The 26,503-nt window shown below is 40.0% G+C and overlaps 1 protein-coding gene across 14 annotated transcripts in view; it reads left to right on the top strand.

The window, feature by feature from the left end:
* Positions 1–26,503, top strand: part of LOC148054717 (uncharacterized) — a 338,774-nt gene that overhangs the window by 250,940 nt on the left and 61,331 nt on the right. For all 14 annotated transcript variants that reach the window (XR_015706635.1, XR_015706634.1, XR_015706636.1 and 11 more), the window contains one exon: positions 5,856–6,041. The gene's annotated coding sequence lies outside the window, so the exon portion shown is untranslated. The remainder of the gene's footprint in view (positions 1–5,855; positions 6,042–26,503) is intronic.

Consider the following 26,503-nt stretch of genomic DNA (forward strand, 5'->3'; position numbering starts at 1 on the left):
TACGCTCTGGCAGCACAGATGGAGTATTCTGTCATTAGGACTGTTTGTTGCCTGTTGGAACACACAGCATATTTCTACCGTGGCATCAACAGTTTCTAAGAACTGAGGTCAAAATAAACAGGTTGCAGTTGGATACAGGAACAGTCTGGGAAACAACTTAAAATTCCCTGCTTAGGCATAAGCATATTCCTAGATACATGGATAAAAAGGCATTTTTTAAGCAAGGGCTTGCCTTAATTTATGCTAGTGTATGCAGATTAGCATAGATTTGCAGGGTACAGTTAGTGAGTTTTCTATGGATATTGGCATATGTAAAATTGACCTTATTTTAAATAAGTAAGGAAATTTAAGCACAATAATCTTGCGCTGTTTCTCCCAGTACTTGTAGTGCTTTAGCAAAGTGAAAGTGATGTCATCGTGCACATTTTAAAAAATACATGTTTTAATTAGGCTTCAGTCTTCCTTGCAAGCGTGGATGTCACTAATGACACTGGTGCATGTAGTCCCTTTGAAGTCGATAGGATTCTTTACAGGAGTAAAGCTCGAGTAGACAAGCTCTGGCAAACCTCCTTGAAGTGGTTTAAGTCGCTACTGCCCCAGACTCCCGGCTCCACCCTTTTACTGGGGATTAGTGCTTCCTCAGCAGAATTTGGAGAAGGGAACGTGTGCCCACACCTTAGCTGCTTCGTTGCAAAACCCACAGGTTCAGCTCAAACCCTTCAAAATGCATCACTTTCTGCGAAGCTGCTGGAGCGTGCCTTAGGTCCGTGTTTGCTGATTCAGCGTGGAGAGCTGTAATCTCCAGCAGCTAGGTGGAGCAGACCGCTGGGAAAAGTGACTTAGCTGTGTGACTGCAAGATTCACCAGCGCTCAAATGTCTGTGCCCCTTCCGTCACGGGTAAGTATTGACAGGATCAGCCCATATATAGTCTCAAATTCCAGGTGAAATCCTGGCCCCAGAGAGATGAGCGGAGTTTCAGCCAGGGAATATCGGTGAAACCAGGGTTTAATTTGTAGTGTTTAAAAAGCCAGCAAATTTTTACATAACAGGGCAAATACTTGTGATGATTTTGGCTTGAATAGAGATGCAAATAGATTTGCTTCCTGACAGAATCAGCAACAGTCACTTTGAAAGGTTTACTCATATTTACCTAGTCATAGGTCATTTATAGCTAATGTAACTATCTCCTGTTTATTGAACTGCAAACATATAAATGCATAGCAAGCTGCTAGATGTTAGAAAATGTTCTCATGGGGTTTTTTTTTGGTGGGAGGCTTAAATGTAACTGAAGTTTCAGTTGTTAAAATGAAAAAAACGAGGTTATTTTTTCCTTTTCAGAAATGAAACAACATTGAGCTATATGGCATACATAATGGTAAATAGCTAATATGGATATGTGTAGTGGCAGTAGTGAAAAGAGGTGTCAAGAGAATTAAGGAAATTTATAAGACTAATATGGAAAGATGTGTTTAATTCTTTAAAAGAAAGAGTAAAAAAGAAAGCCTCCCCAAATTTTTCATTGCTATCAGTTTACTGCCATTGCCATTCTTACTTCGCATGTCACGTGGAATTCAGTGGTCCATATTACAACGAGACTAATACCAACATTACCATCCCTTCTTACCTTCTGTTTGCTCCTTCCACCACAGTGACAGGGAGAGGGCTCTTCTAGAAAATGTTTTTTTTATGGGCTGATCTTTTTGTCTTCACCATGTTTTCTTTGTTGTTGATCTTCTCCATAGAACCCCTACACACGCTAGGTATGTAACCACGTTTTTTCCCATCCTTTGCAATGACAGGTCTTGTACATCCTTCTTCATGCTAATCCACCGTCTCCTTCATACTCATAAACAGCTTCTGAGTCTCAGGCTCTTTGCTGACTGTGAATGCAGCTGGGAATGCTTCTCCCCCCTTTCTTTTAAGTTGGCTCTCGGAGCCCACCGCAGATGGTCTGTACCTCATACATAATACAGATTTTTTTTTTTTTTTTTTTTTTTCCCCCTCTTCTGAGGCAGGTTTCTATGAATGTAAGAGGCAGACACTCTGGCAAGCTTAGACCTGTGTTTTTATATTTTTTTCTAAGTGAGCCTTGGGGGACTTGTTTGCCATAGTTTGGAACTCCTTAATAGCTTATGGAGCTCAGTAATATCTTGGTGCCAGAAGTAGGAACCTGATTTGTCCACTTGATCTTTTCTTAGGGAAAATTATATAAGTTAGCAAAATGAAGTTGGGCACAGCTGGACAAGAAAAAGAAATTCAGCAGAAGCATTCCAGGAACTGATGAAAATCAGTTGCTTTAGGAAGGTGGTCTTCTAATAAAAGTATAGCAGGTTTGTGCTAACTGTGTTTAGAAGTACTTTGGGGTGGCCTGTTATAACTGTGTATTTCTTACTACTCCTACTAAGTTTTTTTGAATGAGCTCACTCTGCACTATTTTTAGACTTGAATAATAAACTCTGTGTACCAAAATGTGCCCAGGACCTCCTGTCAGAGCTAAACGAGCATTTTCAAATGTCAGATAGTTGAAGTTCTAGGTAGCTCAACACTGTTGCTTCCCTGTTCCTTTGTATATTGCTGTATTTATGTTTTTATGCTCTGTGTTATAGTAGTCATAAAAACAGGTACATGTGTAGAGATCTATTTCATGGGTCTTGCTGTGCATGTGCTTTGATTTTGTGTTATATGTAGAAGCTGCCTGCCTGCACAGGGCTGTTCTTGATCTCAGCAGTATGCTTTGGGAGCTGAAAATGTAGAACATATGCAGGAGAAAAATAATGGAAATACATTTATACCAGCAGTTTTAGCAGCTGATTTGACCCCCATGAGAAAGGGTATGTCAAGGTCAGATATGGCGTTGTATTTTTTGAAAAGGGAAAAATATCCTGAACTAGGTTGGATTTTGTTCATGATGAGGAAAAATATTTACAGGTATTTCATTCCTTCTCTGTTTTGCGTATTGATACTGTAGAAGGGTTACTCATTAGAGAGTAAAAATTACAGTCCAGAATCAACTCATGGATTTCCGAGTATTTGCTAAAACACTTTGGGAGTCAAGTGCCTGGCTCTTAGAGGAAAAAAACCCACTTGTGTTAGATAAGGCACTCTTTTAGGGCCTGAAGGGTGTCAGAGTAAGGGCTCTAAGGAGTGAACAGAGCAAACAGTCTTGTGAGAAGAGACTAGCTCCATGCCAGTTAGGCGGCAATGATCAGCAACACAGAGTGATCATAGGATCATCCTTCAGGTTGGAAGGGACCTCAGGAGGTGTCTGGTCAAAGCAGGGTCAGCTGTGAGGTCAGACCAGATTGCGCAGGCTTTTATCCAGTCGTGAAAGCCTCCAAGCATGGAGACTGCACAACCTCTCTGTGCAGCCTCTTCCATTGCTTGACTAACCTCATGGCAGAAAAGTTCTTCCTTATTTCCAGCCTGAACCTCTCATATTTCAACTTGTCTCTTGTTCTCCCACTGCACTCCGCTGTGAATGACCTGGCTCTGACTTCTCAATAACCTCCTCTCAGGTATGGAAGGGCTATCACCAAAGCCGCCTCTTCTCCAGGCTGAGCAAGCTCAGTTCCCTTAGCTTCTTCTCACAGGGCTAATGCTCCAGCCCCCTGACCACCCTGGGGATCCTCCTTAATCTGTCTGCGTTGCGGTAACGCTCAGCAAGCTGATGAGTGACACAGGGGGCATATCTGGATGTTGCTGGGGCTGTCACATGCAGGTCCGTGTGATGGTTGTAGCCAGGACAGGCTTGGTGGCTGCACGTGAGCCATACTGCTCTGTCCAAGCTCGTCTAAGGTATATGGGTATTTTTGCTGACCATCAGCTAGAAGCACTGCCAGGAGCTGATGCCGTTGGCTGGCCTGGCCTTGGCCTTCACAGCAGATTCCTGGGTTAATGGTGTGGCATTACTAATTTCAGGTATTAATTTAGAAAAATACTAGCCTGGATTTGAAAATCATGGCATAGTTGAAATGCTCTAAGATGTTAAAATGCTGTAGTGAAGCTGTAGTGAAATTCTTTCACTTTGCTGGGTGGTTTTTGAGCTGCTGAGATACACATTTTAAGCATAAAACATGAGGGTTAGAAATATACTTAGTTTTAAAAATTAAGTGTCTTGTAATTGCATAACTGCAGGAGCCAAGGCTTTAAGAACAATACTGCATATCATGAAATTTGTGATTTGATTTTAAAATTAAGCAACATTGATAAGATCAAGAGTCTGTTGCTTTTGTAAAGCAAATGTTCATATAAGAAGGGTTTTTTTCAAATAGTGAACCATGTCTGTAAAGTTCTAAAATGGTAACTGCTATTATGTGCTCATCTGCTTGGCACAGTAATTAACGTATACATTAATGCTCTAAGACGTGTTTAGAAATATGGATTGAAATTAATCACCCTGACACTATATAAATTGCTTGCCGAGTACAACAGCGTATATGTTTCAATAGAAGGTTGTATGTTTGTGTATTCTATGTGGATACAGTTAGGTTTAATATTTAATATATTTAATTTTATTAAATATAATTTAGATACTAAAATAAATTTGGTTTTATTAAATATACGGGGGATTTTATTACATATTTAACCTGTCTGGGACAAGCATTTTTAAAGGTAGATATTGCACTGTAATAACGACTAAAGATTCAATTGTCAGGATACTCGAATATTGCTCAAAGAGTCTTTGAGTTGTCCCCAAGCATCTGTGTGAGCGGGGCAAAGGGAATTCCTGTCTCTGCAAGATTTGAATCACCCGAGATGACGAGCTTCCAGATACACACTGCAGATGGGGATGAGTCTCTCGCAGCACACCAGGCTTGGCCCCTCTCTTGCAAACTGCAGAATGGATTTTTACCAAGAGATGAGCTTTGTGGAGGAGGCGCTTCTCTAGTTAAAAAGCGTGATAATTCTTCAGCCATTGGTTAGTTTTGTGTTAGATTTAAGCTTGCGATGTTGAGTCCATCTCTGGCTTCCTGAACAGTAGGCAGTGTCCTTAGGAAATCTCCAGTGTGAATTTACAGGCTGTACAGTTACAAAGTGAGGTATTGCCACTGTCGGTAACACGGTTACTCTTCGTACTAGAAAACCTTTGTAATAAATAAACCGCAAGATGTTTGAGAAATGGTTCTGTTACTCCTATACTGGACAATTAATCAGATCAGATTTACTCTGTTATTTTACAGGCTACGTGACTTGTAAGTCAAAAAGCAGGTGTCCGTGCTTTTCATGTCGCTGAAATGCATGCGGTGTACAGGTCAAAACAATACTGCTGTCCTGCTTTACAATGCAGAGAACTTCTTTTCTTTTACAGTTTGTCTCACTGTATAGAGAGCAGTTGGAAATATATTTGCACACTGCTCGATCTGTTGCTTTTTCCTCGTGGTACAGTGCAGTTTCCTGACAGACTGTTGTTCTGTACAGTGCAGTCTCGAAGCTAATGGATTAAGATAGAGAAGTATCTAGCAGCGTGTTGATAAAAAGGACACAAAAAGAATAAAATCGTTTTATGGGGAATTGTTTGAGAATTGCCGCTCTTGCAAAGTTAAAATGTGTGCACTAAAAATGTCTTGCTCTTCCCTGCCTACACTCTGATATAGGACCCAATTTTAAAAAATGGATATTTCTGTAAAACTTTGATTTTCAGACTCACACTTCTGTACATACTTCTTTGTATATTTGAGATCTAAATGCAGTGTTCAGGCATCCTTTCTTTTACAGCTAATATTGATGATCCTGCCCAAGAGTTACAAGAGCAGAAAGAAGAAAACCCTTACAGACATTTGCTGCTTCAGTTGATATGTATTTACATGTTTATGCATGGTGAAATATTTTCTCCTTGTTTTAATTACTTTTCCAGTGTATCAGCCTGGATGTAGTCTCCCTGTAAGGAATGTGAAATTTACAGCAGAAGAATTGCAGTTTAACACCGAAAAAGCTCTTCCTCATCTGAACCGTCATTCAAAACACAGGATGAAAGCAGCCGAATAGAAGTTTTCTATCACATTGTCTGCAGGACTCCTAGAAGCTTCTTCTGAAACTTGGGGTAAGATTAAAAAAAAGAAGAAACAACTTAGTTATAAAATAGAAGCTGATGTGAAGCATGAAGGTATAGTTCTAGGGCAGAGAAGAAGATACTGTTTGTGCATTGACCTCTGTGCTGAAATGCTTATAGGAGCGATTCCATGTAAGAAAATTTCAGTGCAGTGCTTGTTAAAATAATGAAAACAGAAACAACAGTAAGCCCAAGTTTACTACCAGGATTAAAAAAAAAATTTATATATATATATATATATTTGAAGAAATTGTTTGCTATTCACAAATGAAAGCATATGTTATGTTTTCTTTATTTTTTGATAATATATGCCAAAGTACAGAAATGTTTAACTATGAAAAATAATCTTTAGTGTGAGTATGGAAAGTATGAATTGCTGAGTAGTACAATATATTTTGGCTTACGTAGCTCCTGAGAAATAGCTGAAATATTTGCACTGTATACAGTTAATGTCATTGCCTTGTTCTTAGTGGTGTTGTTTTGTATTCAGTAGTGGTATCCATTATCTTACATTTGGTGAATGAAATTCTTCCAGTTTATTTCTTTATTGCTATATCAATTTAATACAGGTGGTTGGGGTGTCACCAAGATACCTTCTCTGTGACTGTAGTTGTAGTCTTTCATACAAAGAGCATTTTCCAAGGGGTATCAGTACTTTCTCGTATACATGAATCTTTCTCTCCTGCTTCTGTTTCAAGTTATATATATAACTAAAATCCATGTCAAAGACCTTGTTGTCTAAATGTATATCAGGTACACTTCTTAATATTGCAGGTGTTTACATTTGTGGCAATATAAAATGCTTCTTACGACAAATAATGGAACGCTCACATAATAGCCTTAGGAGTTTGGCCAGGGCATACAAACAATTTATTTTTCATTTGTTTATAGTCAGACAAGTTTATAATTAAGACAGTAACGGGCATAAGCATTCTTGCAGCCTTTGCATCTCATCTTTCTTGTTAACATCAAAGAGAATATTTGTGGTAGAAAACATAGCAGTCGGTAATAAGTGTGGGAGAATCAATAGCATGCAGATTTATTTTTTTTTTTTTTTAAATCTGGTTATCCCCTATCCTCCTGTTGTCTGTATATCTGCAATAAAGGAAAACCATGCGAACTTTTTTTTTTGTTATTATTCCAAATGCTGTAGATAAAAATGATAGCTATACACTGGTACCACATGCTGTGCACTCCCCAGACCACCAGAGATATTAATGAAAACATGCAAAGACTTATATAACCATTACATCAGTGTCTTATTTCTAGAAACAGATAGTGTAAATTACCCTTTTGCTGATGAATCCATTGCACTGATCTGTAGCCTGCGTGGTCCAGCTATGGATTAAATCAAGAACATGATAAAGCTGAACAGGACTCCCGGCATAGGATGATGTTACTTTGTTTTGCATAGGAAACATATACGTGGGTGACTATATGTGTGTTCATGCGTACATGTGTATAAATATAGAAAGTGTTTTGGATTTACTGTGTCTGAGGACAAAGCCTTATATGTGACGGACCTTTTAACTTAAGGAGTTGTGCATCTTTTGTGTCAGTTCTGAGACAGTTGAGATCAGCTGAAATATCAGTCCTGGAGGGCTACTGGTGTGTAAGACAGTTGCCAGCAACACAGTTTCTCTAAGGGCCTTTTGAGTCTATGATTTGATTCCTCTCACAGCTTGGTCCAGAATAGCGTGTGTTATTTGGCTATGACGCCCGTTTATCTCTGCCACAACGAGGGGCATTTGTTTGGGGCTCTGCATATCTACTGGAAAGGTACTGGGGGGGTTGTGAGTTTCAAGGCCTTAAAATAATTATATCGAGTGATGACTTCCGTTGATGAAATGGTACTAGTTTGCTGATTTTTGTCTTGGTTTATGTCTTTTATTATGTGCCAGTGGTGTTGAAAAGCTGAGATTTGGGGTTTCATATGTTTTATGCTGAATTTAAAACATAAATAGTTCACCATAAGAATCTTACAAAAAATAGAGAGGAAAAATCAGTCTAGTTAAGAGGTTGTCATTCTTATTAAGAAAATAGTGAGTTATTATCGCTACCTCTGATGTACAGTAATACATATATCTCTTTAGGACTAGACCTCAGAATAAATTGCAAGATCAGAGACTAAATTACAGTCTTCTAAAACTTGATCCTCATGTAGTTTTAAGTATGAAGTCTTGTTAAGGTTAAAGTGTCTGCAGGTTGAAGTTCTTTTTTTGAGGAAGAAACCCAGCTAACAATAAAACCAGGTAACGCCCAATGATATTGTCACAAATAGTTAATGAAAAAAAATTTGTAGGCAGAACATCTACAGTCTGTATAACAAATACTAACCTCTTGAGTAGTAAAGTAACACTTTCTTTCATTTTACTGGTATTTTGTTTCACAATTTTCTCAGTAATCATATGGTTTCTTTTGTAAAAATGAACCTTTATGTCTTGGGCTCTAACTATCATTCAATAATCTTCTTACTATTTTCTCATTCTGTTGGTTCTCTCTTATGTATTCATAGAAGGATTTTTTTGGAACATACCTCAAAAATCTGTTAATGCCCAATAAATGTTCCTTCTAATACGCTTGCTCTGGATACTCTCAGGGGGAGAAGAAACTCTTCTCCCATACTTCCCAAGTCCTGGATAGGTGCAGCTGACTGTCAGCAGCACTGCTGATGCTTCATTGCTCCAGATAGAAAGAGAAATCAGCAAATCTGTTCTTGTCTCACCTGTTGCAAAGTGAGAAATGAGGCATTTTGAAAACAGATGTGAACACAGATTCAAATTAAGTTTGCTTATTTCTGATTTCTCAGTTTCTGGACCAGGGAGTGTGGTATTCTCAAATCCTCAAACCAGCAGAGGGGAAAGGCTGACCCAGTGCTTGTTACATTTCTTGAAAGTTAAGTTACACGTGTTCAGATGAAGAAAGAGGTTTAGTTGTGTGGGTTGGGTTTTTTTTTCAGCTGCCGTTTTCTTTGTAATTTCACAAGACATTGAATAATTTGGACTTTTCTTACCTAAATCTTTAGACCCACCTGTGAAAAGCAGATTCCCTTGTACACAAGAGATCTTAACTCGGCTGGTGAGAAATGAATGCAGAAAATGAAGAGTGCAGTTGCTCCAATATTAAGTTGCTCTTGCAAGCCTTTCAAGTCTGGATTTCTTTCCAGTCCACGGGAAATGACTGATAACCCTATTTTTTTCAGAGAAGGAATGTGCTGGAATAGAAATATAGTATGTAACATAAAGATTAAGACACATCCTCAAGTTAGTTAATTCATTGGAAAGGTATTGACTTTCTCCGTCCAACTAAAATGATAGTAGTAAAGCAGGGAAAGTTAATTGGTTAATTGTAGGAGAAGCTGGTTGCCTCATATTTGCGTTGTTTTCAGTTCCTTAGAACATTGCCAAACTTAAAATGCTTGGGATGAACTTTCAGCGCTGAGCCTATTATTCAGCCTTACTGTGATAGGGCAACTTCAGTCAAAACAGTTAGCTTTTTCCGAGAAGAGGGCAGTCTTACCTTCAGCGTGTTCTAAATTTTGAGGACTTTATGCTTTAACTGTAACCTTTTTCTCTTCAGTCCTCTAAATATAAATCCTTGTTCGTACACTCAGCTGGCTGATTGAATCTCCGGCTGAAAACTGATTGTGAGATGAGTATATGTTCCTTGTAATTCAAAACTTTTTCTGATAGGTTCTGAAAAATGTCGATAGGCTTAAATAAATAAGGCAGTGGTCTTCAGTATGTAGCTCTTTTTCTCTGTACGTAATTCCTGTGCAAGAGGTCCTGCAAGAAAAAGTGGCTCAGCTCCAGCTAACATTGAAAAAAGCAATTTTATTTTGAAGATTCAAGGAACAAAAAGAGCTTGCAAGGAATAGCGTAAGAAGGTAATTAAATTCCCTGGGTAACCAGGAGAAAGGCAGTAATAGTACTTCAGAGTATTTTGGGTAAGTCATATTCTTTCTCTTATTTCGGTATAAGTCATATTCTTTATTTTCCATACATATATTTTTACAAATTACCAAACAGGTTACCAAATATTTTCATAGTCTCATAATATTACTTGAGTACTTCCAGTAACTTGCTTATATTCGTAATCAATGAAACTGAATTTTTATAGAAACCATGATTATCATCTATGAATTCTTACCATTGGAAGCTACGTACCCAGCTAAAGCGAAATCTGAGACAAATAGACATCAAATGAGTTGGTAGTTCCTACATTAAAGCAGTAGGAGCGTAATTTCTCTGTAGGTGATGAAGTGAGATAGGTGATTTTTTCCACCTACGTTAAAAATCTGCTCTGGATGGAAGGGTTATTTCTGTAAGTGCCTGTATCCTGTTCATCAGGTATGGTGAGTGCCTGCTCCTGGGCACTCAGTGTCTAGCAGACTGAAGTCACAGGAGATGACCCGCACACCCATATTGCTTGGGACTGGAATCAGTGCCTGTTCAATTGACTGGGAAGAGGTGTGCTGCTTTTAACAGGAGAATTCAGGGCACCTCTGTCACATGCAGAAGTGTCTTCTGTGTTCTTGCTTTGCAAAATGCATCCGGAATTATTATTTGTAATAAAAAGAGGTTTCTTCATTTCCCTGTTTGAAAGTAGAATGGCCTAGTTATTAAAAACTATTAAATATATACAAGCAGAAAATCAAAATTATCAGTGAGGTTTTACTGAAAATGTTGACATTGAAGGAAATAAAATTAAGTCATCACACACTCCAGATACATTATTCAGTGCTGAATTTTGAAGAGTCTTGGTGTTGAAGCTTTGTATTTTTATTTACACCAGCAGCCTAATCACTACAGTTAGCAACATGTGGCTGTCCCTGACAGATGCTGCACTGGAGATCAAATTACTTAGGTGATTGCTAATAATGTTTTGTACCTGTGCATGCAATTGATGGCAAAGCATCCTCAACCAGCTAGTGGAGGCAGAGCTGTATAAATCCAAAGCATAGAGTCCTCCTTGTGTTTTGGGACCTAAAGCTCTTTCATCATGGACATCTATATTATTTCTACATCAGGCACGTCGGTATTTCAGCTTATTCCTGTTGGAGCAGGTCTGGAAATAGCAGGATGGCAGATTGGCTCCTGTTGCAAATTTTTTTTTATTTTTTTAAATTCTCTCTGCTAAAAAAGCTGATTAAACACCAGAAGTCAGTTGTCTCTTTTTAGGAAGTATCATAATTTGTTAGCGTCACAGTTTTTCATGTATATGAGTTAGTGTATTTGTTTCTTTACCGAGAGTGGTCAAAATCGGGGTAGAAAGGGGATGTGAAAAAGGTGCCAGTATTCTCATTTGGAATGTTAGTATGACACTGCAGTTCATCACTGACAGATGAATCTGTTAATACAATTCTGTCTCTCTGTTGTATCAGACATTATGTTACTCAGTCTTCGGGCTTCTGTGTGGTTTTAATACTTTCAGGGAAATGGATTTGAGAAACATGCCTTCTTAGTAAATTAAACGCACCTCAGAGAATCAATGAATGGATCTTAAAGGTGCCTGCTGTCTTCTCCCCTAAGAAGTAGCCACAATTTTAAATACAGTCATTCTGGACTTGGCTCTGTGGTGAGGAATTCCTCTGTTAGGTATTTGACACGGTGTGAGGTATGCTGTCTTGTATCTCAAAGTGACTTCTACTCTGCCCTGGTGTACTTGAGACATAGTGTTGCATTAGTGCTAAACTAACCTCGGGTACATCCAGTCGAACGGACTGCATGACTTTCATTAACAGTTTAGTCTCTCATCTAATGATTCTCATGGCTCCCAAGGTTTTTTCCACCCATGCCCTAGTAGTTTATAGGCATGCTCAGTGATATGGCTGGGTGATAATGGCAAGTTTTCTTTTCTGTGAACAAGTCACAGGTATGAAACCAGATCCCAACTTTGGTATTACTGGTGCAGAACACAGATTGGGTGTACAATTAAAGCCGATTTAAAACTCACCATTGAATTTCACTGCTTCCTAGAGGTCTCAAATAGTGCTCTCAGATAGTCCTTAGCACTACCAGAGCAGCCCACCGGCTGGTCAGAGTGGCTGTAGCATCCAGACAGCCTGTAACACAGCCATGGAGATGTTTGATTAGGAACCTTATCTTTGCTCTCATTTACCAGTTGGTGCCTAGCACTAACATTCGCTTCTGACAGCGTGGCCCGTAATAACTGCTTAGAGGCTAGTCTTTAATTTTTCCTTTACGTTGGACCTTGAATGAAGAATATCTCTTCAGGTGACCTGAGAGAAGGGACATTTTGGGTATGCTTTTAAGAAACCAGGTTTAGATGGTGGGTAAAACCCTACCAGTTCTGAGGTCAGTCTCTCTCTCATCTGGTGTTTTTGAAGACACTAGACAGTTCCAGCCTGATGTGCTGCCTGTCAGGGGCTGTAGCAATTCTTGAGATTGATAGCAGAATAGGAGAAGGTGGTATTTTGAAGATATTGGAGCCCTTTTACAGGTGATATCTGGTATTCTTTAATTAAATCTAAACATGTGATAAACAGGATATGATTCTTCTATTTTGTTGGGTTTTTTTTAAATTAATTTTTTTTTTTTTTTATGGGAGAGAACTGCTTCTGGTATATGAAGGAGCCAGAGTACATGCTGTTGGTGAGAAGTAAATTTAAGGACATGTTATTTCTAATGTAAATGTGGAACTGCTGTGGTCACGGGCGCACAGACTGCTCTAAATTCATAGGTTTATGCACCACTACTGCTCTGACTACAAATACTGATTATAGGATAATAGTATAAAGAAAGTGCAATGTGGCCTTTTCCCAATTTTAGATATGGTTTAGCAGCTAGAAATGAAATTAATCAATGCCATTTGACCACTCAGCTCTCTGTGGAAGAGCTCCACAAATCATGAGTGAGTCTAGGGCTACTAGGATGGTTGACATAATCAGAAGGTACATCTGTAAAACTGGTTTTGTACAACCTGGGTTCAAGAAATTATCTGGCCTTTCTGCTCTTTTTTTTTTTTTTAATTTCAGTTCTCTTGAGTATTATTAGACAATGAAATTGTGTGCCCACAAAATTCAGATTTAGTAAACTGGCCACAATAAACAATTATTTATAAATAAAAGCATGAAAGAATAAATAATTTTAAGTGTATATTAGATTTAATTGTAAGAGCTGTGCCATATATTATTCTCAGACTCCGGAATGAGGCGCTGAGACTGACGTAAGTTGCTCTGAGTATTCCCTGGATTAAAAATTCGTGCTGTTTGGATTCTATTATGAAATGGTTGGCATCCCAACAATCATGACAAGTGTATATGTTGGCAAGGAATTAAAAATGGTGGTGCTTCTGAAGTTTTGCAGGAGGTTTACTGCCTGGGGATGGGAGACAGTTGTAGCTGTTACTAATGCCGTTCTGTTGTCTGTGTTGCAGCTAATTTCTAAAACAAAGCAAGATTGCTCGCACCTTCGACTTGGTAATAGGAGCTGCTACGTTTGGTTTTCTTTGAGTGTTTTCTGACACTGATGTTTTCATGTGCCTGTGTCTTTTTTTTGTTGTTGTTTTGATAATAAATCAAATCTGACTACAAGATCTCTCTGCCTTTAAACTGCAGCAAGGGCTGCTTGATTTTTGAAGCATGACCCTCCTAAAAGTTTTACCCTCTAGAGGAAATACCTGATTTTTCATTTGTCTTTGATCTGGTCTCATCAATGCAATTTTACTTCAAACAATTGAGCCTGAAGTTCATTATAGTGCAAGACTGGAACCCTTCTCTTACCTTATTTTTAGCAACAATTACATTGAGCCTTAAAATCGCATTTGCAAAAAGGGAGGCCTGCACCAATCCCTGATCTTAGCCCTTAAAATTTGCTGTCACTTAAGCTTCCAAGAGAGGCACCAGAAGATTGAATTCCAGCACCTTTGTTCTCCCGAGAGAAGAGCAGTTGGATGTGAGGTGTTGTTTGGTGGTGTGGCTTGATGATCTTGCTCTATGGCGAAGGCGAATTAAGGATATGATAACCTCTCAAAACTATTTATGTTCTCGCATCTGTCTTTGCGGTATTTTCACTTACTCTTCTAAAGTAAATGAACCAATGTTTTTACTTCTTTGAGGTGTAGCATTGTTTGGCTGGTGTACTTGACCTAAGGATGCTGTGTCTGTTTTACAGTGTCAGTCCTTCCGGGGGTGGCTGTGTGTGACCCGGTTTGAAGTGCTGGCTGTCATGTGAATGTTAATGGCCACCTCCACCTACGAAATGAGGACGGATGGTCGGAGAGCACTTTGATGCCGTGCCTCAGGCAGGAGCACCCTTGGCGGTGACTCAGTGGAGCTTCTCAACCGGAGGCAGCAAGGCGCTTTGCACCTGCAAAGCAACTCAGCCCAGCAGGAGGGACTGAGGGGGAGCTCTGTTCCTACAGGTTTTAACATCTTCCCAGAGCAGAGCCTCTGACTATTTTTCAGAGCTTATGTACTTGATTAAAACATAATTTCCCTTCAGCTTATGGGGCTGAGAAGCTCTTAGAGGCGTGAATTAATGGGGAGACAGGTTGTGTCTGCTGCAGAGTCAAGGAGCTGTGCTGCAGAAGAGAAAAATCATTCTGCTAGGTGATTTGTTAGGTTCAAGCAATGCTTCCAGAAATTTTCAAGCAAGAATGTTTATCTGCAATTGGGACTGACTGACACCTTCACTTCTTCTTAGGAAACTCTCCGTTAGAGAATGTTGTAGTTTTCTTAAACATGGTCGTTAGAAGTCTAGGAAAAGAAATGTAATACTCAGGCAGCAGGGAGGTGAGGGAGAATACTTCAGAAGATTTGGAGGTGTCTGCCAAGCTTGTCAGAACAACCTCCTGTCACTGTGACTGTGGCAACCCAACTGGAATTTGGAAAGAGGAGCCTAGTTTTACCAGTTTGAAAAACTGGGTATTTTATACTCATTGCACCTGACTGAAATATCCACGTATTATATGTAGTAAAGCTCTCTGAGTACCCATATTAAAGTTGGCTGCAAAAATATGGAGCCTCACCTAGCATACTGTGCATGGAAACATGGTTAGCATTAGGCAGGCTGAGAGAGACCCACAGAGAGAAAAAAATCTGATTAACAGCACCTAGAAATGGGCAAATTAATCCCCTGCAAGGAACCAGATCACTAGGAATGCAAAACTTCCAGGCCAAGCAGATTTCATGTGCATGTGGAAGAATTGTGTCTGTATGTGAAGCTGACAAAGGGAATAAAAATGGCAAAGTGAAGGTACAGCTTTTTTACATCTTCACAGGACAAAACGAAAGAGTGAAATAAAATTGCCAGGAATTAATACACAAACTCTGGAACAGCTGAGGAAAATATTTGAGGAAAATACACACAAGGTATCACAGGGATACTTTTCTCTAAATCCCGAAAGCAAGAAGCAGGGAAGAGATGCTTGCATTGTGTTGCTGAGAATTCTGGCATGCACATGTACTTCAGAGACATAAAAGGTCTCCTGATTAGAGACAGGATCATTTGTGGGACATGTGATTCCAGTTTATAAGAGGAATTGCTGAGAAAAAGACATCTAACCCTGAAGGAATGAATGAATCAAAGAACAAGAGCAGCTGAACTGTCCAGGGAAAGGAGCAAAACGATGGCCGCTCTTGCAATACATAAGCTACGCTTAAAATGAATCCAGGAAACAGGGCAGAGACAGGTTCATGAAGGATGCTGCTGTGCTACTGTGCTGGTAACGCTCCTCTGAACACATACTGGAAGGAGCGTGGAAATCATCGTTAGTGAGGTTTCAGTGCTGTGTGCAGCCTCTTCTGTGAAAAAGCAGCTGGACTTAAAGTTATGGAGAAATTTCCAAGGGACGGGAGGAAATTTGCAGCAAGGCTTAAGCAAATTCAAGATCTTGTAGCACATGTCCACTGCAGAAAGCGGTTGCCACATATGTTTTCATCTGCTGATTGCAACAACTGTACTTGCACTACACTCGTGGATCAGCAGCCACTTGGATGGTGGTGGGGACGTGGAGCCAGCCAGCAGCACTGCTGCAGGGAGCGACAGCAAGGCGCCGCTGGGAAGCAGAGGGCAGGAGGACGAGTGCGGTCGGCTTGTGGGGAGGCAGCCATCCAGGACAGTGGTGAAATGAAGGCTGTGAGCAATGTATGAAAGCAAAGTAACGTTAGGGGCTGGTAGGAACAGTCATAAGAGTATAATTCAGTAGTGAGCAGTGGGCCTGTGCAGTGCGTGTCTGGCTGACACCTCGTGGGCTCTCCCGTCCTCGGCCAGAGAGAGAGGAGGCAGAAGGAAAACAACAGGCAGTGCGGTGGGGCTTCAGCAAGGTGAAGGCAAGTTCGGTTTCAGCAGAACAGGAAACAAGAGGCTGTTGCGGAGCTCAACACGTGTGAAGGAATATGAAATCAAACTGGTCCAAGTGGGCTGGTGGTGAAGGCCAGCCTTTAGGTGTCTTTGGGTTAGCAGCCTCTCGTTAGTCACCGAAATGTTTGCATGAAAAGCACAACAGCTGTCAAAAGCAAAGTTGTGGTGACCCATCTGCAGTTCAGAGAGAGGAGGATAAGTAGGAAGATAATGTTCGAAAGAGGCACCAGGAAGTTAATCTGTCTGAGCATGACCTGAATGTTACCCCCATTTTTTGTGTTTCTGTACACGGTTCTCTAAAGAAAAGCCAATTATATTTTAGAAGAATAGGAGCCTCTCATGTTGTTATTCATCATTTGGTACATGAAACACTAACGCTAACTCAGAAATTGTGAGTTAACCTTGTCCTTTCATCACGTATGATCATCTCATCACTAGACTGGTGACTGCTCAAAGCTGCCTGAAAATTGTTGGGCCCCAGACAACTAAACTTTTATACATCAGTACAAAAGCAGCAAAGAAGATGAGAAGGGAAACTGGTTGTCCCAAGGGATGCAGCATAGTGGTTTGGGTAGTTCTGCTTAGAAAGTCACTTGTGGCTTTTATAATGAGGAACTTAAGGTTTGAATTTTCAGACTTATTAGCTGTACATTTGTTTGTTTTTTATTAACTTAATATGCCACATTTTCTTTGGGGTATTGAGTCAAGTGATAGATTCATCCAGTTTAGCTCTAAGTGCATGGGCTTTCTTTTTCATAAACTTTGAAGGGATTTGGGTCTCAAATTTCCTGAATTATTTTATGCCTGTATATTTTTGGTATAGCAGCTGATGTTTTCTGTCCTGTTTCCTTTCTGAGAATATGTGCTTCCGGCTAAGGTAGAAAGGTAATGTAGTTTTTGTTTGTTCTCCTTCTTGAGCCGTGAGAATTAGGGTTGTCTTATATGAGCAGACACAGTTAAACCATTTCAATCTACAAAAGAATCACTGGAAGTTTCCAATCCCCTAGCTCTCTGCTCCAGTAGAAAAGAAAAACAGGTTTTAAAAAGTCTGAGAAAGATATGGCTATTAGGCTAATACAGTATACTTCATCTAGCTGCTGAAAATCTTGACTGTTAACAGTGATGGAATATAATTGCATCAGTAAAGGTGGTGTAAAAAAACCAACCCTAACTTTCATTAGAAGGAAACCCTGATTTCATTAGAAGGAAACCCTTTGGGAAACCCGGATTCCTTGAGTGAAAAAGTTACATGTAACATTGCTGTTTTACTTTGGGTAGTGCTTTGAAGGTTTCTTAAACCCAGGAATATGTAGAAAGAATAAATAAACCCTAGCAGAACAAATACACAGGTCTGAAGTATTCTGCTAGGTTTCATTATATATCTGCAGTACATGTGGTTTATTCGAAAAGAAAATTGGGCATAAACCTGAAAAGTTAAAGGAAAAATATTCAACCATCTTAAAGACCTGACCAAATAATAAAGATATTTGCAAGAAAAAACAAATGAACAAACCACCAGCTATGTGCCAGATAAAATTTTCATTGAATGGAATGACTCCCAGTAATTTCAGTTAAAGCTATTGTATTAATTCCTTTTTTTTTTTTTTTTTTTTTTGCGCTACTCTTCAATTTGGAAGTGAATCTGTTCATTACTTTAAAAGCTGAAAAACAAATTTGCTAAACTTTTTCTCTTATATTCATGTATTTGAAATCTGAGCGATGTCATGTCCTTAACACTACACAATCTTTATAGAGGTTTTAAAATTTCTCCAAGTTATGTGATCTGAAGAAGTTCTTCCTAGACAATATGATTAAGCATTTTTGGTATAATGCAGAATACCACATGCTGTTCTGTATCCTTGAAGCTGAATCAGATATTTGCAGATTTGGTTTTGTTCTGGAGATGATGAGAAACTAGGACAAGGAAAAGGCTGAGGTACTTAATGCCTTCCTTGCCTTAGTCTTTTAATAGTCAGACCAGTTGTTCTTGGGGTACCCAGCCCCCTGAGCTGGAAGACAGGGAGCAGAATGAAGCGCCCCACAATCCAAGGGGAAATGGTCAGTGACCTGCTACACCACTTAGACACACACACAGGTCTATGGGTCCGGATGGGATCCACCTAAGGGTACTGAGGGAGCTGGCGGAGGTGCTCACCAAGCCACTTTCCATCATCGATCAGCAGTCCTGGCTAACTGGGGAGGTCCCAGTTGACTGGAGGTTAGCAAACGTGATGCCCATCTACAGGAAGGGCCGGAAGAAGGATCCTGGGGAACTACAGGCCTGTCAGCCTGACCTTGGTGCCGGGGAAGGTTATGGAGCAGATCATCCTGAGTGCCATCACGTGGCACGTACAGGACAACCAGGGGATTGGGCCCAGTCGGCATGGGTTTATGAAAGGCAGGTCCTGCTTGACTAACCCGATCTCCTTCTATGACAAGGTGACCCACTTAGTGGATGAGGGAAGGGCTGTGGATGTTGTCTACCTGGACTTTAGTAAAGCCTTTGACAGTGTTTCCCACAGTATTCTCCTGGAGAAACTGGCTGCTCATGGCTTGGATGGGCATACTCTTCACTGGGTGAAGAACTGGCTGGATGGCCAGGCCCAAAGAGTTGTGGTGAATGGAGTTAAATCCAGTTGGCAGCCGGTCACAAGTGGTGTCCCCAGGGCTCAGTACTGGGGCCAGTTCTGGTTAATATCTTTATCAATGATTTGGATGTGGTGATTGAGTGCACCCTCAGTAAGTTTGCAGATGACACCAAGTTGGGGGGAAGTGTCGATCTGCTGGAGGGTAGGAAGGCCCTGCAGAGGGATCTGGACAGGCTGGATCAGTGGGCCGAGGCCAACTGTATGAGGTTCAACAAGGCTCAGTGCCGGGTCCTGCACTTGGGTCACAACAACCCCATGCGCAACGCTACAGGCTTGGGAAAGAGTGGCTGGAGAGCTGCCCGGTGGAAAAGGACCTGGGGGTGGTGGTCAACAGCTGGCTGAATATGAGCCAGCAGTGTGCCCAGGTGGCCAAGAGGGCCAATGGCATCCTGGCTTGTATCAGGAATCGTGTGGCCAGCAGGACCAGGGAGGTGATAGTGCCCCTGTACTCGGCACTGGTGAGGCCACACCTCGAGTACTGTGTTCAGTTTTGGGCCCCTCACTACAAGAAGGACATCGAGGTGCTGGAGCGTGTCCAAAGAAGGGCAACGAAGTTGGTGAAGGGTCTAGAGCACAAGTCTTATGAGGAGCGGCTGAGGGAGCTGGGGTTGTTTAGCCTGGAGAAGAGGAGGCTGAGGGGAGACCTTATTGCTCCCTACAACTACCTGAAAGGAGGCTGTAGTGAGGTGGGGGTTGGTCTCTTCTCCCAAGTAACAAGCAATAGGACAAGAGGGAATGGCTTCAAGTTGTGCCAGGGGCAGTTTAGATTGGATATTAGGAAAAATTTTTTCACCAAAAGGGTGGTCAAGCATTGGAACAGGCTGCCCAGGGAAGTGGTTGAGTCTTCATCCCTGGAGGTATTTAAAAGACGGGTAGACGTGGTGCTTAGGGATATGGTTTAGTGGTGGACTTGGCAGTGCTAGGTTAACGGTTGGACTTGATGATCTTAAAGGTCTTTTCCAACCTAAACGATTCTATGATTCTATGAAAAGTGTAACAGTGAGCCCTGTTTGCTTAGAGAAATCATATACTCCAAATGTGTCCTAGAGAAATAATCATATTTTTTTGTGGGTATTCAAGAGAAGTGATAATTCTGAAGCAGAGAATGCTATCAATAATGTTTCCACTGGGAAACACAGTAAAAATGTACTTAGCCGTTCCCCTAAACCAGCAAAGTTTAAGTCCAGATCTTGAGGTGGCCTATGGTGAGGCACTGAACTAAACTTAATCCTGTGTTGTCTCCACATATAGGTGCTTTCAGCTTTTAAGTTATTAAAGATACTAAACCCATGAAAATGTGTTCATATTTAAGGCATTTAATGAAATCTTTCACGAATGTAGGTGTGTAGATACGAGGTAGATATGCACTGTACAAAACAAAGATAGTGTGGATGATGAAAAATGAGTCCCTTGTGAATTTATTATTCCTATTCTGCTTAACTATTTGCCTTCTATTTTGAGAATCCCAATGTGGAAAAATATTTTCATAATCTGTTTGGCATTTTTGGCCCTCATGCGATTTTGATTCATGAGTTGAAATCCTGTTTCCATGGAAATCAGCTGAATTGTTGATCAGCTTTGAATTTCTCCCACAAATTAAGGCAACTGGGGGACATTATCTAGGCTGATTCTGTCCATAATGTTGGCCACAGTATTTTCCCTTTTATCCCATATGAATGGGAGCTGTGTTCTGGTGATGATTTAAGTCAAGATTCCAAAATGTAAATGTAACAAATTCTCTTATATGAAGAGAGACATGAATTTACCAAAAATGCAAAAAAAACATAGTATGACATGTACACACGTGCTTGACACCCTGGCAACATACACACGCTCAAAAAATCCTCAGGGACAGCTGCAGTCATCGTCACGATTACCTTTTAAGTTTCTGCAACCAATCCACCTCATTTCTAGTGAGGTTGAGTTGCAGCTGTATAGCCTTCATTCATAGCCTGCTTCTCTTCCAGTTGCTGCTAGGGTATTTGACAGACACGTTTCAGTTGAAAGGGACTGAGCGTCATCCACATAAATGCCTGCTGGACATAAACCTTCCTCGTCACCTTCTGGACCTACTCAGCAGGAGGAAAAGCAAAGTGACCAAGACTTGTCAAAGAGAATAGCAGATTTTATTTTCAGACTTCTAGAACAGAAAAAGCAAGTCAGCAACTTTAAGATTTGTAGAGGACACGACAGTGTCTGCAGTGTCTCCTGATGACCAGTGCTAAAAGCTCATAGATGTGCTGCGGTCACATAATACCTGACCATCACAAGTTCTCAGGAGGATGCCAGGGTAATAACAGAGCGCTGTGATCTCTCTGTGTCTGTCCTTTGATCAGCTTGGGCAAATAGAGCTGTTCTGTTCAGATGCTCGAACCTGACAGCGTTCTCAGTAATTTTGTCCAGAAGTGGAAGTTCAGTCTGTGGGCAGTTATTGTCCAGTTGTCAGCATCAAGTGACTTCTTGTGCGACAGCTGTCAACAACTTCCTCAGCAGGAGCCAGCAGATCTGCTCCGTACTATCACCTAGTAATGGGTGTAGTCTTTCTCTGATGACTTTCAGAACAGCTGAAATAAAAGTAAACGCTTTATTTTTTTTAGAAAGTAAAAAAAAAAAAACCCAAACCAAAACCAACAGTGCTTGATAGATAGCTTGGGATGAGGAGTTTAAATTAAACTTATTTTAACTAGAATAGTAAGGAGAAGTGAAACTTAGAATGCCAGCTCTGTTTTTTCCTTAGCTCTAACTGATGGATGCGGTAGGAATTGGCTCCTGTGGGGAGGGTGGGACAAGAATATGATTGTTTGCTGCTTTGAAAGCATTTGTTCGTCAGGCATTCGGGTGGGAGGGTGGCAGTGAAAACAGACTCTTCCCCGCACTGGAAATGCCAGGTGCTGTACTTCAGCAATATTCAGATTCTGAGTGTATTTCTGGCTTTCCTAATCTTTGATCCTGCCATTGAATCCGCGGGGGTGCAAAAATCCACCCACACAGATCCGATTTCGAAATCCTGGCCTTAATTATTTATGGTTTGGTTTGGACAAATTACTGTTCTCTGTGCAATAACCACAGTTATTTCCAGAAATAAAGAACTATCTAAAACATACATATATACGTTATGTATGTATGTACATATTTTTAAGATGTTACCTTTATTAATGTGTTTCGAGGCTTAACCGAAATTCTCATTACTCAGTCTTGCCCTTTGCTGCTTTTCACCTGACCACACTGGCCTGGATCCATAGCAATTAATTTTCAGAAAAAACAGCTCATAATGTTTATAACCTGAAAGCAGTCCTAGAACTAAAAGAAGAACATCTAGCTTTATACACATTGCAACAAGATCCTAGTGTTTTGTTAAACTGCAAATGGACCGTACTAGTTTTTCTGCACAAAACAGACCCCCCTTTTTTTAGTGTCTCTGGTCCCTATTCATAAGACTAATCCGTCTCAAGTTAGATCATTTTAATCTGCATATAAATAGAAGGTGAATCTCTTATTAAAAAAACCCTTTTAAATAAGTACAGTAAATTTCATGAAACAAAAATAAAATCAGAATTTTACAGCAAAATCAGACATTCCAGTGCCATTACAGAGCCTGGAAATGCCAGCCAGGACCATTCTTTAATTAGAGTAAGGCAAACTTGGTGACTTTGATGTGTTTCTGAAAGTCTCCCCCCCCCCCCCCCCCCTTTTCACCGTATGTTTTCCTGAATTTTTAATCATAAATTAATGCTGATATATTTGCTGTCATAATGCTTACAAATAGGTTCCCAGCACTTGAGTGTTGCTGTAAATTTGGATTCTTGTCTTCATTTTTGTCCCTTAATAGACCTGGGTCAAAGAAACATACTCTCTTAAAATGTTCATAGGTAGGATATGGCAAGCGAGGTAATTTCAGTTATCGCATGTTCTCAGTTGGAAGTCAACTGAAAATTAGAAGAAGCTTTCAGGTAATTCCTGTTCCTGCTTAGAATTGTGTAAAACTGAGATTTATTTGAAGTTAGAAATCTATACCCTGGCTTTCAATAAGGTGCTGTCTAGGTACTCTAGAACATGTTCCTAATTCTCAACCGGCTTGTCAAGTTTTAGATTGGCAACCAAACCTGATAACAGCTGAATGTGGTTTTCTCTTCATAAGATTTCAAACACTTGTCTTCCTAAAAGGTGGGGTAGAAGACTTCTCTGTCCCACCTCCTACGTGCTTCTCCAACCAGGGAAACTGACCTCGTGCTTAAAGCAGGGGGCTTGGGCTGGGACGGTGAAGGCTCTGCTCTCAGCTGTGCCACAGCCTTCCTCCACGGCCTCTGTAGGTCACTTACCTGTCTGTACCTTCCTTTCACCATCACATAATACACTACTACCTTGTGAAAGGTCTCTTTGTTAATGTTTGTTGAGCACACAGATGTTTCATGTGGAAGACAGGAGAAATATAAAATACCATTCCTAAATGTTCTTTCCCGCCTGCGATGCATTGAGAAATCATGTGCAAGAAGGCTGTTTGCATTTTATCTAATGAGATACAAGCACTAGTTTTGATTGTCATCAAGTTAACATATGCTTTAGGATCTGAGATTTCAGTCCAGTGTGTTATAGACGTGGATTGCAATCCTGATCCAAAACAGTTCCTAGAGTCACAAACAATATTTGTTTTGCCCATGTTATTATTGAAGAAAACTAAATGGCAAAAAAGGTATTCTAGAATGGAAAAAAAAAAAAATCAGTAAAAAAAATCTAGTAAAAATCAGGTTTATGCAAGTGACCTATCTGAAAATTATAGAACTTCACAAAGCACTGTATATTTGTCTCATAGAAAATAGTATACTTGCCTTTCAGTAAGTAGTATTTATAATTTTTAAAAATAAAATACAGCATTAGCATTTTGCCAGGTTATTAAATAATGCAAAAGACTTCTAGTTCGGTACAGTTAGTTTATATTCCCAAGTCATGGTTGTGTTTAGTGTTTCTTTAAAAAAAAAATTTCTCAAGCTTTGAGAATTGCATATTCCAGAGCTTTGGTACTCTGTTGCAGCCTGTGTTAGAACTAACTGTTTTCTAAGCCTGAAATAAACCTCTTGAAGGGATCCTTAGTCTTCTCCTGATGGAAAGTAACAGTAAGCTAAAGCAGAGGGTCTATTTAAGGCCCTTAATGATGAGAAACCAGTTATACAATGGGGAATAATTTTGCCCTTAATATGTGTGTACAGTATTTTTTTCCCTACAGAATTATCAGATTCTATCACGGATTGTATGGATATTACAAAACTTTTTTTTTTTTTTTTGATTGTGACCCAAGGTTTAAAAATGACTAGTAATTCTAGAAATGGCACTGTTGGAGAGCCAAACTTGAGACCTTGCCGATAGCCCTTCCAAAGGTTTCAAGACATTCAGCAGGAGATCCACCTATAAGGTGTTTCAAGTTGGGATACAAAAGTCCAAACTTGTCACCTTTCAGCCTTTGACCTACTTTAATTTTTATAAGAAAATGCTATAAATGTATACTTGCCTGTTAATACAAAGTGATGTCTTCTATATTTAAGAGTTTCCCACAGTAAAAAATTGCCTGAACATATTTCTATATGGGAAACATGGGGAATGTTATGCAAACAAGAAATGTGTTTCATCTTTCAAGCTACAAGTAGATCGTGGCTTTTCAAAATCTGCAGGTTTTCTCTGTAAATTAATCTTCAGTCTTTTGTTGGTGTCTTTCAAGTTCTGTCGGCTTCCAGCTAAAAAGCTAATGATAATGCATCAGAATTGCACCCTTTTAAAAGAACAAAAGCAGGGTACGCATCTGTAATAATAGTGTAATGACACCAAATCTGGGCCTGTATGGTTTAGTATTATTTACCTAAATGCTCGGTCGTTGGCACGGAGACAACTTCTTCAATGCTTTATCTTCATATTATGTTTTGCAACGCCAGTCTGGCATCATTAGGCATCCACCCACCAGCATTTAAAGATTTTTTCCACACAGCCATAAAATTGCACCTTCCTCGTTGAATATAAAATCAAGTACACCTGTAATAACAAAGCAGTGGAATAGTATGCATCTCCTCCTGGATGTTTAACTGCCTTGCAGTAGAGCTGTGGTGGTTCGCCTCCACAGACTCAGTGAAATTAAAGGTCGTGTCCTAATGTTATGTCTTCCTGTTTAAAATGAATAGCTTGTAAATGTTTATCTCAACTAGAAGTGAGAACATGGTCTACCTTTGTGCTCTCCAATTCCCATTTTGAGACACCGTGCAGAAAACCAGCTGCATATCCTTTCATGTCCTTCTTTTGCTGTTAAACATTTACATCTTTGATTTCAGTTCTTTGCCAGGTTTCCCCCTCCTTGCATTTGGATTTCTGGTTCAAGCTTGCAGTAGTGCTGTCTAGATTTATCATGGCTTACATTGTTTTCTGCAGAAAAGAGCAAGAGCAAGAAATAAATCCAGAGCAGAAGTACTGAGAATCCGTGTACAGCGTCATACAGTATATAATTTCTTTGTGTTCTGCCAATATGTATTTCAGTTTAAAATGTCTTGAGGCTGGTTGGGACTATTTCTATAGAGAGAGGACCAAAGTATACAGTATATTGGCTTCCATTTTGCTGTTTTTGGACAGTCAGGGCTGCTTTCCATTTCCTACAATGTTCCAATATAACTAAATCACATATACTCTGTAATGGAGGCTTCTGAGACCTGGGGCTTCTGTAAAATGTAAAAGAGCAAAGTAGTATTTATACAGTATAATATTTTGATTCGCTAATGAGCTGTGAGGTGGGTGTTATCATGAACTACTGTGCAGCAAGAAAGGTTCCTAAAACATGCATCAACTTACTCCATCTCCGAATCATTGCAGATAACACAGTGTTTAGTTTCTAATTAGACTTGTGTTGTGCTAATTCTCATGAGTAGCGTAAGTGATTGACATTCTGCATTTTAGCGGCAAGTATCAGAGCAGCTGACTTCAGCTCCATGATGAAGCCAGCATACAGCTGCTGAGAGAAGCAAGCCGTTCAGAGAAACTGATTTGCAAGATTAACACACGCTGATTGGTATGGCCTTGTTCTGAGGGGGAAGGAGGAAATACGGCACATAGTCTTGAATTAGGCTAATGATATTCTAGTCCTAAAAGGATTAGGAAAGAAATGTTTAACTGAAAAAAAAAAAACCAAAACCTATGCATAATCGTTCACAAATTATTTATTTACTTTGGATAGTCTTTCGCACTATTTCTTAGGAGAGGATGAACATTATTCTTCTTCCATGCCTCAGTCCCCTGTATTTAAAAGGCAGACGGTTTGTCCTAAGTCCTGTTTTCTGTACATGTGAGTAATAAGTGTAACCTTCAAGGCAGAATCTTGTGAACTATTTCTTGATGGAACACACCAGAGCAGCATAGGCATTTTAAGTGGCTAAAATTATTTCTGAATAATTTTTGCTAATATGTTTTCTCTGTGGCCATCTCAGGCCAGTATTTTTCGCAGTGCAGTTCC

Source organism: Nipponia nippon, unplaced genomic scaffold (assembly GCF_047370975.1).
Source record: "Nipponia nippon isolate SJK-2023a ecotype South Korea unplaced genomic scaffold, ASM4737097v1 scaffold_3, whole genome shotgun sequence".
NCBI classification, from domain to species: domain Eukaryota; kingdom Metazoa; phylum Chordata; class Aves; order Pelecaniformes; family Threskiornithidae; genus Nipponia; species Nipponia nippon.